The sequence below is a fragment of the Stegodyphus dumicola genome, chromosome 3, assembly GCF_044657685.1.
Source record: "Stegodyphus dumicola isolate Sdum_Otavi_A_Nest chromosome 3, ASM4465768v1".
NCBI lineage: Eukaryota > Metazoa > Arthropoda > Arachnida > Araneae > Eresidae > Stegodyphus > Stegodyphus dumicola.
Genome location: NC_140770.1, coordinates 166,963,482 through 166,978,374, shown reverse-complemented (window position 1 = coordinate 166,978,374; position 14,893 = coordinate 166,963,482). Strand labels below are relative to the sequence as shown.

At 33.6% G+C, this 14,893-nt stretch overlaps 1 protein-coding gene and 1 non-coding gene across 2 annotated transcripts in view; one reads left to right on the top strand and one right to left on the bottom strand.

Moving 5' to 3' along the window:
* Window positions 1-14,893, bottom strand: part of LOC118184763 (arrestin homolog) — a 307,654-nt gene that overhangs the window by 156,198 nt on the left and 136,563 nt on the right. The gene's annotated exons all lie outside the window — the stretch shown is intronic.
* Window positions 9,496-9,568, top strand: TRNAL-CAA (transfer RNA leucine (anticodon CAA)). Its single transcript has one exon. It is a non-coding gene; the product is annotated as a tRNA-Leu (tRNA).

The following is a 14,893-nucleotide window of genomic DNA, read 5'->3' as shown; positions in this document are numbered from 1 at the left end:
CAGCTTCTCTTAGAAAGTCCTCTGCGAAGGCATAACTCCCCTTATACAGGTAATTGTTGTGTGCTTTGCTGTAATTCAGTAAGCGAACAAAATTAATCCAATCAATACCGAAGAACGGGTTGATTACATGTGGAGTTTTCCACCAGGAACGTAAATGCGAGCAATTTCGCTTAAAAAGGTTTACACGAAAGCATCCATCTCCTTAAGCAGATAGCGTTCGCGTGCTTTTCCGTAATCCAATCCTAATTTTCATACATTTAATAGTAAGTCGACATACACCTTATTACAAACAAAATAACAACCTTTTTTAAAGATATTTTTTATTAACTTGTCTGAATTCCCTTTATCTCTTGAGGAGTATAAGAATTTCAGCAAATAAAACTGGCCGAAATTTTAAACAATGTAACTGATGTTTTTATTCAATTTAGAAATAACGTGAACTTTACTGATATTTAAATACTTTTTGGCAGATCTCGTCCTAAAAGAGGGTCTAAAGATAAATTGATTTTATTTAATTTACAATCAATGAAAATCCTTGAAAGCAATCATTGAATGAATGAAAATCACAAAAACTATTATGCGAACAATTGTCTCTTATTTATCTCCTGATAAATCAGACAAAATTGCCTACATAATAGAGGCACTTTGAAAGAGTTAACAGTTTTTAAGGGTTTTATGCACTCCACAAAAAAATGTCAAAATAAAATCTTATTATTCATAAGTATGAAAAGGAAGTAAACAATAAAAGCGGTTTTATCTATTTTCTAGAAGGACATTAAATCTAAAATATTAATCTATTCTTATTTGCTATGATTAAAAAACATTAAATATGGTAAGCTTAAAGAGCGTGCAAAATCGCTGAGGTTTTAATCATAGCAAAAGTCAGTACTAAAAAAATTAGCATTAAAATTATGAGACAGATTGAGAGAGAGATGGCCTCTATTTGATTTTCAAGCATATTGGCGCGAGACGAAACCTGCGGTTTTTGCCAAAACGTAGCCAAACTGATAAGAAGAGGGAAATAATGCGTAGCCAGCGGCTACTCTGAGCAGCGACAATGGACCACCCAGAGATCTACAGATAGGCGATTCTCTAAAATAGGGAGATGGTACGACAGTTGTACCAATGCCGGCGTCAGAGAAAGTCATTCTCCTGGTACAACTGCTGTACCAGCCGGCTTCAGAAAGTTAAAGGTGACTTCATCTTATTTGTTATTAATGTTTTGCAGAAGCAAAGCCAAAACTAGTCCAATCTGGCAGCCAAAATGTGCTATAGCAGCTTTTCATCTGCTGTGATCACTAGATTTAATTTCCAAAGACTTGACCGGAAAGAAAACTTGAAAAAAAGCATTTTTATGGCTTTCATCTGAAATCTGTCTACTTCGCATATATTTATCCATTTACATATCAATTTACCTCACCAATGGGAAGAAATCTATTCTAGAAAAATTCCGAGAATGGAGGACTGAAATCTATTTAGTACGTACGTATGTACACTTCCGCTTTGTCGATAAGAATTAATATTCCTATTTTCTTAACCTTTTATTATGCTAATTATTTCCTTAACTATGGCTGTAATATCGTGAATCTGAAAACGTGTGCAGGAATAGGTAAGCAATTCATATGTATATAAAAAGTAGAAAAAGGCACGTTTAAAGCAGGGGTACATAGTATGAGGCGATATATATCAGTGGTGTTTTAATCTGGCTGCCCGCATACTGCCACCGGAACAGCTTTATACGGCCCGCGAATACATTTCAGTTACATGTTTGTTGCGTTTTAATTATTTGAAGTCCGAATTTGCATTTTTTTCATTACCATTAAAAACGAACTTAAACAACGCATCCCAAAATATCTAAATTGAGTTAATTAATTTAAAATGTGCTATAAAACTTATTCAAAGGCGTGAAAATACCAATTATATTAACTTTTATTCTATTTGTCGAAAAATAAATACGTTCAGTTATGAATTTTTGCACTAATAATATTGGCTTTGCATGGGAATACGTTTATTTATTTTACTAACTAATAACACTGAGTGAGTTATATTTTAATGTGAGAGTTACTAATTAAAATAAGAAAAATACCCGAATAACCGATGAGTAGCCAATCCGTATTGAAGATAACATCTAGTAACTATTTTCAAGTGCATTTGCAAACAAATTTTATATTTATGTAATAAAGTTATAGTTATTTATATATGTATTATACAAACAAAAATATTTTAATAAATTTGTTGAAGGACTATTTAATGAAAAAGATACAGAAACTAAGTTGTTATTTATTCTCAAGTTTTATCCCATTTGGAAAATTTTTATAATTATTTTATTCTAAATTTAAAGATTAATTAAAGATATAATTATAGGAAATAAATGTTAGCAGGTGTATTTTATTTTAATTATGGCAAAGCACACGAGGGCTATCTGCTTAAGGGGGGATGCCTTCATGGAGGACTTTCTAAGGGAAACTGGCTCGTATACACGTTACACATGGGGAAAGCCACGAAAGCGCCCATGTAGCCAGCCCGTTCGCGGGATTCGAACCTCGGACCGAATTACCAGTGTTCAGCGACGTTACCGCTCGGCCGCTGGTGGGCCCAAATGTTAGTAGGAAATATTAGTATATTTAGTAGTCAATATATTTGAATTACTAAGTGTAACTAACATAAATATCTTTCTACTACCAGACTTTAGAATACACATAGAAAATAAATGTAAATTTAATTGTTCTCCTTTATGTTATAATAATAATATGTTTTGATAAATATTTAGTAAGCGAAATTTAAAATTTAGATTATTTTTTTTTCAAATTTTCATTTTGCTATAGAAAAAAAATTCTGGCTCGTCAGGTGGGTTACAGGAGAAAACGTCGTGGAACGCAAGAGGAAAACGACCTAGGATAAAATATTGCGGGAGAAAACTTTAAAAATACAGAAAATAGACACCAAACTTTAAAATGCAGATAGAAAATAAATGCAAATTTAATTTTTTACCCTTTGTGTTATTAATATTTTTATTATTGTTACTAGGTTTGTTGTTGTTGTTTATATACGTTTTGATAAATATTTAGTAAGCGAAAGAAATTTTAATTAAATTTTTTTTTTTAAATTTTCATTTTGCTAGAAAAAATTCTGGCTTATCAACTGGGTTACAGTCGAAAACATCGCGAACGAAAACGTCGGGGAGAAAAAACGCAAGGTGAAAACATCGTCGAACAAAATATCGTAGGAGAAAAGAAAGCAAGGAGAAAACATTGCAGTTGTAAAACATTGTTGTACAAAACATCATCGTCGGAAATAAATAAAAAAAATTCGTAGTTTAAAATCATCGTCGCCGAAATTATCACGATAAAAAATAAACTTCTCCCTAACTAACATAAATATCAATGTTATCACATGTGTTTTGAGGCTTTAAAAGTTTTAAATGCACATTCGCATAATGATATGCAAGGGCAAGATGAAATCAGGAATATATTTACTTTCGCATTTCTTATCCTTGAATGAACTAACAATTTTTCTCTAAAAAAATAAGAAGGAAACTTAAGAAATCAAAAAACTGAAAATGAGCAGAAAATTAAATCGGCTTATAACATTTAGTAGAATTTTAATCTTACTTAGTTGAGTAATAAAGGCCTTAATTTTTAATTAATTAAACGCTTTTATAAAGTTTTATTGGTATTTTTTTCAGAAGAAATATAATCTAAACAAAGCTTAGGAAAAGGAAGATGAGTGAATACTTGAAATTACCTCGATAAAAATTAGTTAGCTAATTATCAAATTACCAGATTATTTTCTTTTACCATTGTTAATCTGATATTATTTCAGTGAAAATTAAATCTTGTTTTAATTTTTTTTCATTTTATTCGCCTTATTAAAATGTCATGCTATTCGCCTTATTAAATGGCATATTAAAATGTACGGCCTGCAATTAATCATTTGGATGCTAATTTGTTAATTATGACGAAACGTGTCACCCACATAATATTTCAATAGGGGATTTAGATTTATTAAATTATGTTAAAACACACTAGAGCTATCTGCTCAAGGGTAGAGATGTCTTTGTGGAGAATTTTCTGAGGAACTGGCTTACAACGATGTTATACATTAGGATCGAACTATCAGTGTTTCCCGATTTTACCTCTCGGTCTCTGTTTCTGGCCAGTTCAGCAAGGGAACAATAACGGAAACTTTGTAAAATCATTAGTTTTTTTAAGAAGGAAACGTAAAAAAAGGGTAATACCCTCGCCGTGCTCGAACCTTGACCTCTCGATAAGCGTCGAGTGTGCTACCATTACAGCAGGAAGGCATGTTAGAAGAAGTGAGAAAATACCTTATAACGGGTTCGCTTTTGCATGTCATTATGAAGACGCGAATTTAAAAATATTCCCGATTCCGTCTTGCTCTCACAAATCATTCTATAAATATGCAGTTTCAACTTTTAAAAAAGCATGCCTGCGATGTTATCGTTATGCGATGATTTGTAGGTGCTTTATTTTTACCGCGATATTTTCTGCAACGATGTTTTTAACATGCGAAGCATTTGAATTACATTATATTCGACGACGATATTTTGTAGAACAAATTTTTAGAAGTGCGATGCTCCTTGCTTTCTTGTTCGACGACATTTTTACCTCGCGTTGTTTTCTCTGCAACGTTTCTGTCGGCTATGTTTTTGCCGCGATGTTTTCAGTGGACATTGTCAGCTGTTTCGCTAGATCGTGTATTCGGTCGGCATTCAATTTGAATTTGTGACTGCAGATGTAGATTATATAAAATTTTTAATGTTATCTTTACAGAATAATACTATTAAATAAACCGAATTAGTGAATTATTCCTTCAAAAATCTCATTATTTTATAATGATAAGAATAATGATGGTTTTCGAATGATTTTTATGCCTAAGATGGTTTAGATGTCTTAGTTACAGAGATCATGAGTTATTTGTATGTTACCACATTTGCTTTTTAAATTTCCACCACATTGGCTAAACAGATTTAAGCTAATTTTCTCTTTCACTTCAGCTTTTGACTTTAAACAAATCATGTATTAGGAGTTAAGCCGTAAAATAATTTATAAGGAGCAATCGCACTTGCTTCAGACGTTCATTAATATTCATGAAGTATTTTAAAACAAGAAATAAATTTCAACGTAAATAATTATGAATCACTGAATAATTTGCAGTTTAGTTACTTTGAAACCGAGATAAGTTTTTGTAACGTTAAAAAACATTCCTTGCGAAGAGTCTTAATTATGTAATAACTAAGTAAAATTTAAAAAAATTGTAATTATATGATCATCGAAAACGTTTGATGAACCTCTTAAATTTAAAAAAAAATCAAAGGAATGAAATTTATCTAACAAAAAAGGAAATAAAAGTAAAGAATATTTTAAATATTCATTGAAAATGAAATATTAATCAGCATAGCATAAAAGAAATGTTAAAAAAAAGGTTTAAAAGGAAGGGGGGAAAAACTTCATAATTAAGTTTTTTAACATCCAGTGTAATATCTGAAACAACTTTTGGTTAGTTTTTAGGCTGATGATTGATTTTGTTCTAATATTTTTTACTATGCTAGCGACTGCCAAATAGAAAATTCTATTAATTAAATAACGAAATCTTAACTTTTGCCACTCGGGCGGTTCCTGAAATTGCTGCCTGGGGCAGTTACTGAATTTTCTGCCCTTCTCGATCTACCAAACAAGCAACTTTAAAAGGTGTCAAAATGAAGTATCGGGAAATAAATTAAAACTCTACTTTTATTTTTGAAGAAAACAATTTGTTTCCAAAGTTTCAAATTTAAATCATTATTTTGCTTGTTTTTTGTTCGCAAAACCAACGATGACATCATAGAGTTCTACATGATTTTTCCAGTTGCTGTTTTGCAGGTTGTAGAGTAAGATTTCTAAAATATAAAAAAATTCGGAATTTCTCACTTTAAAGCCCATAAATTATTAAAAGACTATTCAAAAGTGTTTTCATGTGGTTTGCTTTACAGATGGTGGTAAAATGCACAATAAGGTTGATCTAGCTTTTGTGCTTTTTGAAGACCAATCTGAGGTTTGTTATTTTAGGCAGTGCATGAGAAAAGAATGTATAGTTTTTAAAGCAGAACTTCTCTATATTTATCTTGCCATCAGATGGATCAAGGATAATGGATAGCATCCTCATGGTACTTTATATGCTCTGATTCTCTTTTTCTGTACAACTTTTGAACAGTATTACCAGTAGCGAAAAATTAGTAATCGAAACTCTATTAGCTGTCATTTCGCTTAGAAATAGCGGAAATGATGCCAGTTTTGCTTATGTTGCGTGGTCATCATGGATTCTATGGAAATGAAAGAGCTGATTTTATAAGGTCTCCCGCCTTCCTAGCGTGCCTTCGTGGTGTAGTGGTTCTGCACGCTGGGCCGGTATTCCAGAGATCCGTGGTTCGATTCCTGGGGAAGGCATTTGCTAATTTTTCATCTTGCCTGCTCCCAAAAATACCTAATGATTCTACAGTGGCGTCCGAACTAAAAGGGTGTTGGCTGATGATTCTCCTCACCCAGCATTTGGCGATTGGGTCCCCTAAAAACTCCAGTCGCCCTTTAAAAGGGGGAGTATATAAGGTATTTCTCCCGCCTTCCTTCTAAGCGTGCCTTCGCGGTGTAGTGGCTCTACACGCTGGGCCGATATTCCAGAGGTCCGTGGTTCGATTGTCGTGGTGGCTCGTTTGCTAATTTGTCATCTTGGCTGCTTCCAAAAATACCTAATGACTTTACAATTTCTTAGCTAAAGATGCTTTTAATTTACCCATTGATATCAGTATTAGCATTCCAAAGAGTTATTGGGAGCCCTTTTATTATTAGAAGTTTTTATCGGGTCTAAGACCTTTGGCAGTCGCCATTTCACCGTGGCCATTTCGCCGTTGGGATGGTTCGCCGTGGAGATGGTTCACTGTCTAGACACATTTTTCTTTACATGATTATATTATATCTTACCGTATTATGCTCGTATTTATTTAGCTTAATAATTATGTTTACGTTTTGTATACGTAATAAAGATTACTTATAATATGTATAGTTATTTACAAATATGAGATATAAAGAAATTACACATAGTTAGTTAGAAAATGTCAGCATCAAAGAGAACTGGGGCTAAACCTCTGATATAACAGAAGCTAGATTATTAATTTAAAAATTATCAGGTACAATATTTACATAATTCGTCAAAATTTCTCGAAATTTTAATCGGCTATTTCAGAGAAATCTCTCATGTAAGCAGGAAATTGACAATGTTTTCATTGCAACACTAAGCATACAACACACTTAATTATCACACTGAGAAAACCCTTACAAATAAATTCTCTTCTGTAAAAATGTTTTTATTTCTAGTAAATATTGTGGTAATTCTAGAAGATGTGTTTAATTGCAAAAGGTTTTTTTCCCTTTTAAAATTGAAGGCAGCTATAGGTATACAATAGCTAAAAAATTATCAAATTAGATAAACTTAATAATATAATATGGCAGGCTATAACATGGACATATAAAGAAAAATAGCTCTTAAATATGTAGTAAACTAAATCAACTTAATATAATACAGTAAGATATAATGCAGTCACTTAAAGAAAAATATGTATTGACGGCGAAACGCCCGATGGCAAAACGTTCCAACGGCGAAACGGCCACGGCCCATTCCCCTTTTATCTACGTTGAATGAGGAATATACAGGGTGTACCGTAAATGTTGCGAAAATCTTCTAGGAGAGGTAGGGTGCATCATAAGGGTTAAGAATTGGATTGGATTGGATTATTCAATTATGGCAAAGCACACGAGGGCTATCTGCCTAAGGGGAGGGATGCCTTCGTGGAGGACTTTCTAAGGGAGGTTAAGAATTGAATAGGAAACCATGCCCTAAAATTTCAGGTGTAAGTGGTAGCAGAAACAGAAGATGGGAAAAGAAGCAAGAGTGATTAATTTGAAGCATTTATAGAAACGGTGTACGACAACCTGAATGTTACAGCAGATGCTCGAACTTTGCACTATCAGACGCCAAACAGGCCTAACACTGACAAACAATTTGAATGCCGCGAATTATTTGATCTTTCGAAGCGGGTTCTTCCCGATTTTCTTGACGATGTTCCACCAAATGTGAGGCGCAACATGTGATTCCAAGATGGTGGGGGCCTCTGCTCATTTTGGACTGAATGTTCGTAGCCATTCGAACAGATCATTCCCCATCAATGGATTAGGCGTGGCGGAGCAGTTCCCTGGCCGAATTTATCGAACCTTGATTTCTTTTTGTGCGAAGACATCAAAAGTGTGGTGGATCACAATCCTGTGGTGTCTGAAATAGATCTCATGGCAAGACTCGCCTGCGCAGCTGCTACAATCAAAGAAACTCCTGGTGTGTTTGAACGTGTCCGGCAATAAATGGTCCGTCGGTGCCAGGCACGTTTGGAGTCTGATGGTGCAAACTTCGAGCATCTTGTGCAATTCAAGCTGTCGTACACCGTTTGTATTCATTTTCAATAAATGTGTAAAATTAATCACTCTTGTTTCTTTTCCCTTCTTTTATCTTTGCTACCACTTACCCCTGACATTTTCGGACATGGATTCCTATACAATTCTTAATCGTTATGATGTTCCCTACCTCTCTTAGAAGTTTGTCGGAACATTTACGGTACGCCCTGTATATTTCATCTTCTCCCAAACGTTCTTTCCTTCTATTTACCATAGTCTGCATTCTGAGTCTTTCATCTTTATTAATTTTGGAGTACCTCAGTTTTTATCCTGTCGTGGTAAATTTGTATGTTACAAGTTTCGTTTCAATCTAAGGTCAAATACTTTATGTGAGTGTTCAAAAATGTATCACAGGAAGTAGAACTATTTAATCTTTTCCTGGACTATCTTCGATGGCCCTATATTATGCTTGCAGAAACATTTAAAAAACTGACTTGGCCAATGAATTATCTGTTTTGTGAAGTCTAGATTGCTGTTCTCTGTTTTTGTTCGTTTTATTTACGCACGTGATATTTAATGCTTTAGTTAACTTACTTTTATAAGTCTCACATTGCACTTTTGTAGTGCACGGTGAGTTTCTGTGTGTTCAAAATAAAAATCTGAAACAAACATTTGTATTTCTTAAATACTTAAGAACAAGAGGTGAACTTACTTAAGAACAATACTTAATAGATTTTTATTTGAAGAACTCTTCTCGCGACAAGCAAGATTTACAGCAGTTGAGAAAAAAGTTCGAAGTAATATTATATAAGGTATTTTTCCTGCCTTCTCAGTATGCCTTCGTGGTGTAGCTGTCAGCACGCTCAATGGGTATTCCCGGCAAGGGCATTGCTCATTTTCACACCTCTTGTTTTCAAAATAACCTAATGTCTCACAGTGGCCCCCAAAATAAAATGATGATTCTTCACTACCCGGATTTGGCGATTGGGTTTCCTAAAACCCCATTCGCCCTTTAAAAGGGGGAGTATATAAGGCATTTCTCCCGCCTTCTTAGCATGCCTTGGTAGTGCACTGGTCAGCACGCTCGACGCAAATTCGAGAGGTCCGTGGTTCGAGTCCCGGCGAGGGCTTTGCTCATTTTTTATACCTCCTGCTTCGAAATAACCTAATGTCTGTACAGTGACTCTAAACTAAAAAAAAAAAAAAATGGTGAATGATGATTCTCCGCCACCAGGATTTGACGACTGGGTCCCTTAATCCCTAGTTGCCATTAATATAATAATATGAGTATATAAGGTATTTCTCCAGCCTTCGTAGTATGCGTTTGGTGTAGTGGTCAGCACGCTCGACGCGTATTCGAGAGGTCCGTGGTTCGATTCCCGGCGAGGGCATTGCGCTTTTTTCAGACCTCTTATTTCTAAATAACCTAATGTTTCTTCCGTATTATAAACTACAAAAACGCAAAAAGACCGCCCTTTCACGTTCCTATTTTGTTTTCCCTTGAAATAACGGAATAAAAACTCTGAAATAATTCTCTCTTAAAGAGGAATTCTTCCTTATTAATGTAACGGTGATCTTAGTTTAGTTGATGTTTTTAGTTTATAATGTTCATCACTACTTGGACTATGCTGAATGTAGAGGAACTTAGTGAACTATGTAACGACTTATTCCTGGGTTCACGCATATAACAACAATGTCTAGAGAAGGGTTAAAATACCCTTTGTTCTCTCAAAGAAATAGTTACAGAAAGCCCCCTTCTCAGGCATACAGGGAAGCCTCCACTCGGGTTTCAAATGAAGACAAGAAAAATAAGAAACTAATTTAATACTAAACTGACTTAGCCGAAGCCAGATACAAATAACCAATGTAGTTAGACCTTAATTTAACTTAGTCGGCGATAATTTACACGTTCGTACAATAAGGCCGAACGTAGTACGTTTAATAACGAAGTAGCTTGACGGCAAACACTCACTTCTAAGGAACGCCTTAGCTTTCCTAGTGAAGTAAGTAGAACTTTCTAAAAATGCGACATCTCGTTTACATTCAATGCGATTATAAAAACTCATTGTGGTAGGGAGTTGTAAGTGGAAAACAAGAATCGAAAGGAAAGGGTTTCAGAATTAAAAATAACTGTTTTAAAATTAAAATACACCTTACAAGTTTACAGTCAAAAGATTTGATGGATAAGATAATAAGATGCAAAAGATATAACAAGCTGAAAACTCATGACTCCTCTGAATACTTCATCTACGGCAAAAAAGAACTGTTTTTCTTCTCAATTTATTTCCATATTGTAATTCAGAATCACATTATTCTTGCTAAGCCTCGGCAAACGACATGACTGATCCATATAAAATAATATTTAATGTGAGAAATGCTGTCTCCAAAAATCTGCCTTTCGGAGCGGACTACCATCTTCTGGCTATGCCCTTGAAAATATTTTAATTTCAAAGCTTCTTTTACAAAACAAGAAAAACTGCCATTAAATCAATATAAAATATAGTGCTAATACTTTTATTAGAAATTATTAGAAATAAAAATACGTGAATTTGTTTCCAGCATTATTAGAACCTGTTCGAGAATGGCTTTGAAATAAAAAACTCGTGTAATCGAAATTATCTCAAATTTAAAATGCGCAGTATTTGTTTCCGTATAAATATCCTAAGAAATGTTGTAAGTAAACAGCTGTGTAAGAAAGACAACGGTGAATGAAAAAGTATGTAAGGAATATGCAAGAAAACAACATCTATGAGAAAAACATGTACAAAAGACATATGTAAGAAAAACAACGATGATTGACATAGCAGAAGCGATTTGGGCAATTCAATATTTATCGCCTTCTTCAAAGCAAGGTCTATAAGCAGAAAGAATAATAGATGAACAACCATTAAAGGCTCTAATAACTAAAGACGAACAAAACCAATCTTTTATGTTATCGGATCAGAACCGTTCGCTAACGGAAATGAATGAGTTTTTTTTAACTACTCAACAGCTAACCATAACCTTAATGAAAAAGATCCAGAATGAGGAGTGATTCAAGAGCGGATAGAGAGGATGGAGCGAACAGCGGAAAGAATTGAACGAATTGTAGGATCGGAAGAATCGATTCTGTCAAACGTTTATTCTCTGAACAGATTTATTTCGAGGAAGACTTAACGAGAATTATTAGAAAATCATTAGCCGGATATTCATACTAAAAATACCGATATCATAAACTTTTCAAGATATCGATATTAATTGTAGAGACGTTAGGTATTTGGAAGCAGGCGAGATGAAAAATGATCAATGCCCTCGCCGGCATTCGAACCATGGACCTCTCGAATATGGTCGAGCGTGTTGACCACTGCACCACAAAGGCATGCTAGGAAGGCGGAAAAAATACCTTATATACTTCCCCTTTTAAAGGGCGATTGGGGATTAGGGGACCCAGTCTTCAAATCCTGGTGGTGGAGAATCATCATCCACCACCTTCTAGTTCGGGCGCCACTGTAGAGACATTAGGTTATTTGAAGCAAGAGATGTGAAAAGTGAGCAATGCCCTCACCGGGACTCGAACCACCGACCTCTAGAATGCTCGTCGAGCGTGCTGACCACTGCACCACACATGCTAAGAAGTTCGGAGAAATACTTTATTGATTCTATTTTAAAATCATTTTGAATTTCGTTAGTGAAACCTGTAGTAGTAAAATCATTTGCTAGGTTTCAAATTTCAGTAATTTCAAACTTCAAGTAAATTCATATTACAGTAGTAAAAATAAATTTGCTAGAAATTTTCGGCATACTGTCAGATACAGAGTATTTTCATTCCGATACACTTTATGCTGAATGATACTAAGAATAGCAGCATTTGATATAATATAATTCTAAGGGAATTTAGCGAGTGTAATTTAACATTATTGCAGATAAAGCTCCAAACCAAATAACTTTAAATTTAAGCAAATAAAAGGCTAACGATCTTGTTTATGTTATGAATGAGAAACTGCTTAAATGTTTATTTAAAAGTCTTTCTTTGTATTTGTTAAAGTAACTGTATATTTAATTTAGCATTTGAAGTCATTTAAAGGTTTCATCATGTCAAATGGTTTAGGCGCAGACACTTTTATTTATAGAGTATGAAATGTGATCGCTACCGCAAAATAGCTGTAAGGTAATTAAGAAATACGCTGAGAGAATTATTTTATTTCTAAATAATTATGCTAACTTTGATGACTAACAACGTCTGTATAATATAAACCAGAAACTAGAAAAAAAATATATTTTGAATAAAAACTGTTTAATAATATATTTTACAGTACGGAAAATAAACCGTTATTATAATTTAAAGCCTTTAGTAATTAAAGTTATTGCAATATCATTATTTATAAAGAATATTTTGTTACTTATTTTGAGTTTGAAGGGAACGTTGCTGCAGTATTTATATGTCTCGTCTTCTAACTAATTATGAAATAATTGCCTAGCTTATTAATGAAATATTTAAAATAAAAATTCTATTTATCTTAAATTTAACTAAGAATAAAGATTTTCTTTTTGAGATTTATTTTATGCCTCGTTTTATCACGTAGTGACTCAGTCCAGAGGTTTTACGTAGATTTTAGGCCAAGAGGTGTAGTTTAAAATGAAGGGAAGGATAGTGACCAGCATAAACTGGTAGCAGAGACTTTTGCTGTTGCTATTGCCACTGCCTTTTCTTGCCGCGAAATCCGTTGTTAGATTAAAAGTAATTGCCCGAGGTTAGACGCGAGTTGGTAAGTTAGTATTAGATTGTGCGACTGCGACTTATATATGTAGCTATGTTTTACATCTTTATATTTATTTACTTTTTAGAATGATATTTTTAGCTTTTTTTTTTTTTTTTTTTGTATTTAATCTAATGTGTGGCCACATATCTTGCATTTAAGTATTTTATTTGTTACATAAAATTGTAGATATTTTAATTCTGAGTACAGCAAGTAACGTTATTAATTGTAAACTGAATTAGAACATGAGATATAGGTAATTTAGCTCCTGATAGACCTTGGCGTTATTTAACGACTTACCGCTAACTTGGCTACTTTCTGGGAGATTTCCGAAAACATATTTTTGAAGCCTGCGGCCAGTTCTTCGAGAAGCTTGCAGAGTCCATGCTATAACGTATAAACATCGATCGAAGAGCTAGGGAGTTCATTTGTGAATCAACTTTGAGATTTAGCGGTTAGCTGAATTACGAGTTAAATTGTACCCTGAGAGTGAGTTGAAGAACTTAACAATAATATTTCTTGTGCCAAAGATTAATTGCTTCTTCGGTTATTTCCAGCTACTTATTGTGCTTATTTTCACAACGAATTGTTCATTTCTTCTTATTTATTATTTAAATAAACATAAACGATCCCGTAGCTCGCAACAATATTTTACATTTTTGCGTGTTTTTTTGCTTCCACAGTTAGTTTAATTAAGGTCAGTAATTATCCATTACAGCAAAGTTCGAGAGTGAAATGTTGGCAGAGGTACTTAATTAGATAAAGAGTCCTCTCAAAACGTTATAACCTTAAATATTATTTCTAATTAATATATCACAAAACGTTTTTCTCAATAAACTCTGCACTTGCTTTAAAAGATTATTAAATGAAAAGTAAATGGCAAAGCCGACAATAATTGAAGAATACTTTATAATAAAGTTTTAAATACTTAAAAGAAGTTATTTGTAATTTTACACAGTCACACGTTTACATTTTCCAACTCGAAATCACTTGATTTATCTATTTGAATTATTTGCATTCATCTTATATCCGATGTCATATATTATCATACGCAGATAACAAGTGTAATAAGTAATTACTTAAGAAAAATCATTTTTAAGGCCTATACCGAGAAAATGTAGCATACCAGGTATAAAAGGAAAACAGAAAATAGGCTGCATATTCGTCATCGAAACGCCAGTCCGACTTTTGTAACACAGACTATATTTACAATAAACCTTTCCACCATAAAAATGCATAACATCATCAAATAAAATTACTCCCAAATACGGGGTCCAAAATTAAAGTCCATATATTCAAATAGAGCTGTAATCGTTCATCAGAAAAATGTGAAACTTTGTATATAATATAATAAAGTGATGGGAAAAACATTAATAACAACGACGATAATAATAAGAATAACAACAATAATAATAATTAATTAGTTTTAAGTATCGTAATTAGATGGCATTTTATTAGGAAAGTACATATTCAGCTATATTTCTAACTGGTACAGTTTTGATTGCAGTAAAATATCCTCAACATTGGGGCCATCAGCTTCCCCCTAATACGTAAAGATGATCTGTTCCACAGCTGAATGAAATGTATATCTGAATGTGCTTTCGCATGTACCGCCAAATGCTCTCTTTGGGATTAGTTTACCTGGTCGAGTTGTTAGGGCTGAACAGATGTTTCAAATATCCCTTCCCAAAGCAAAAAATTCTCATTGATAAGGTATGG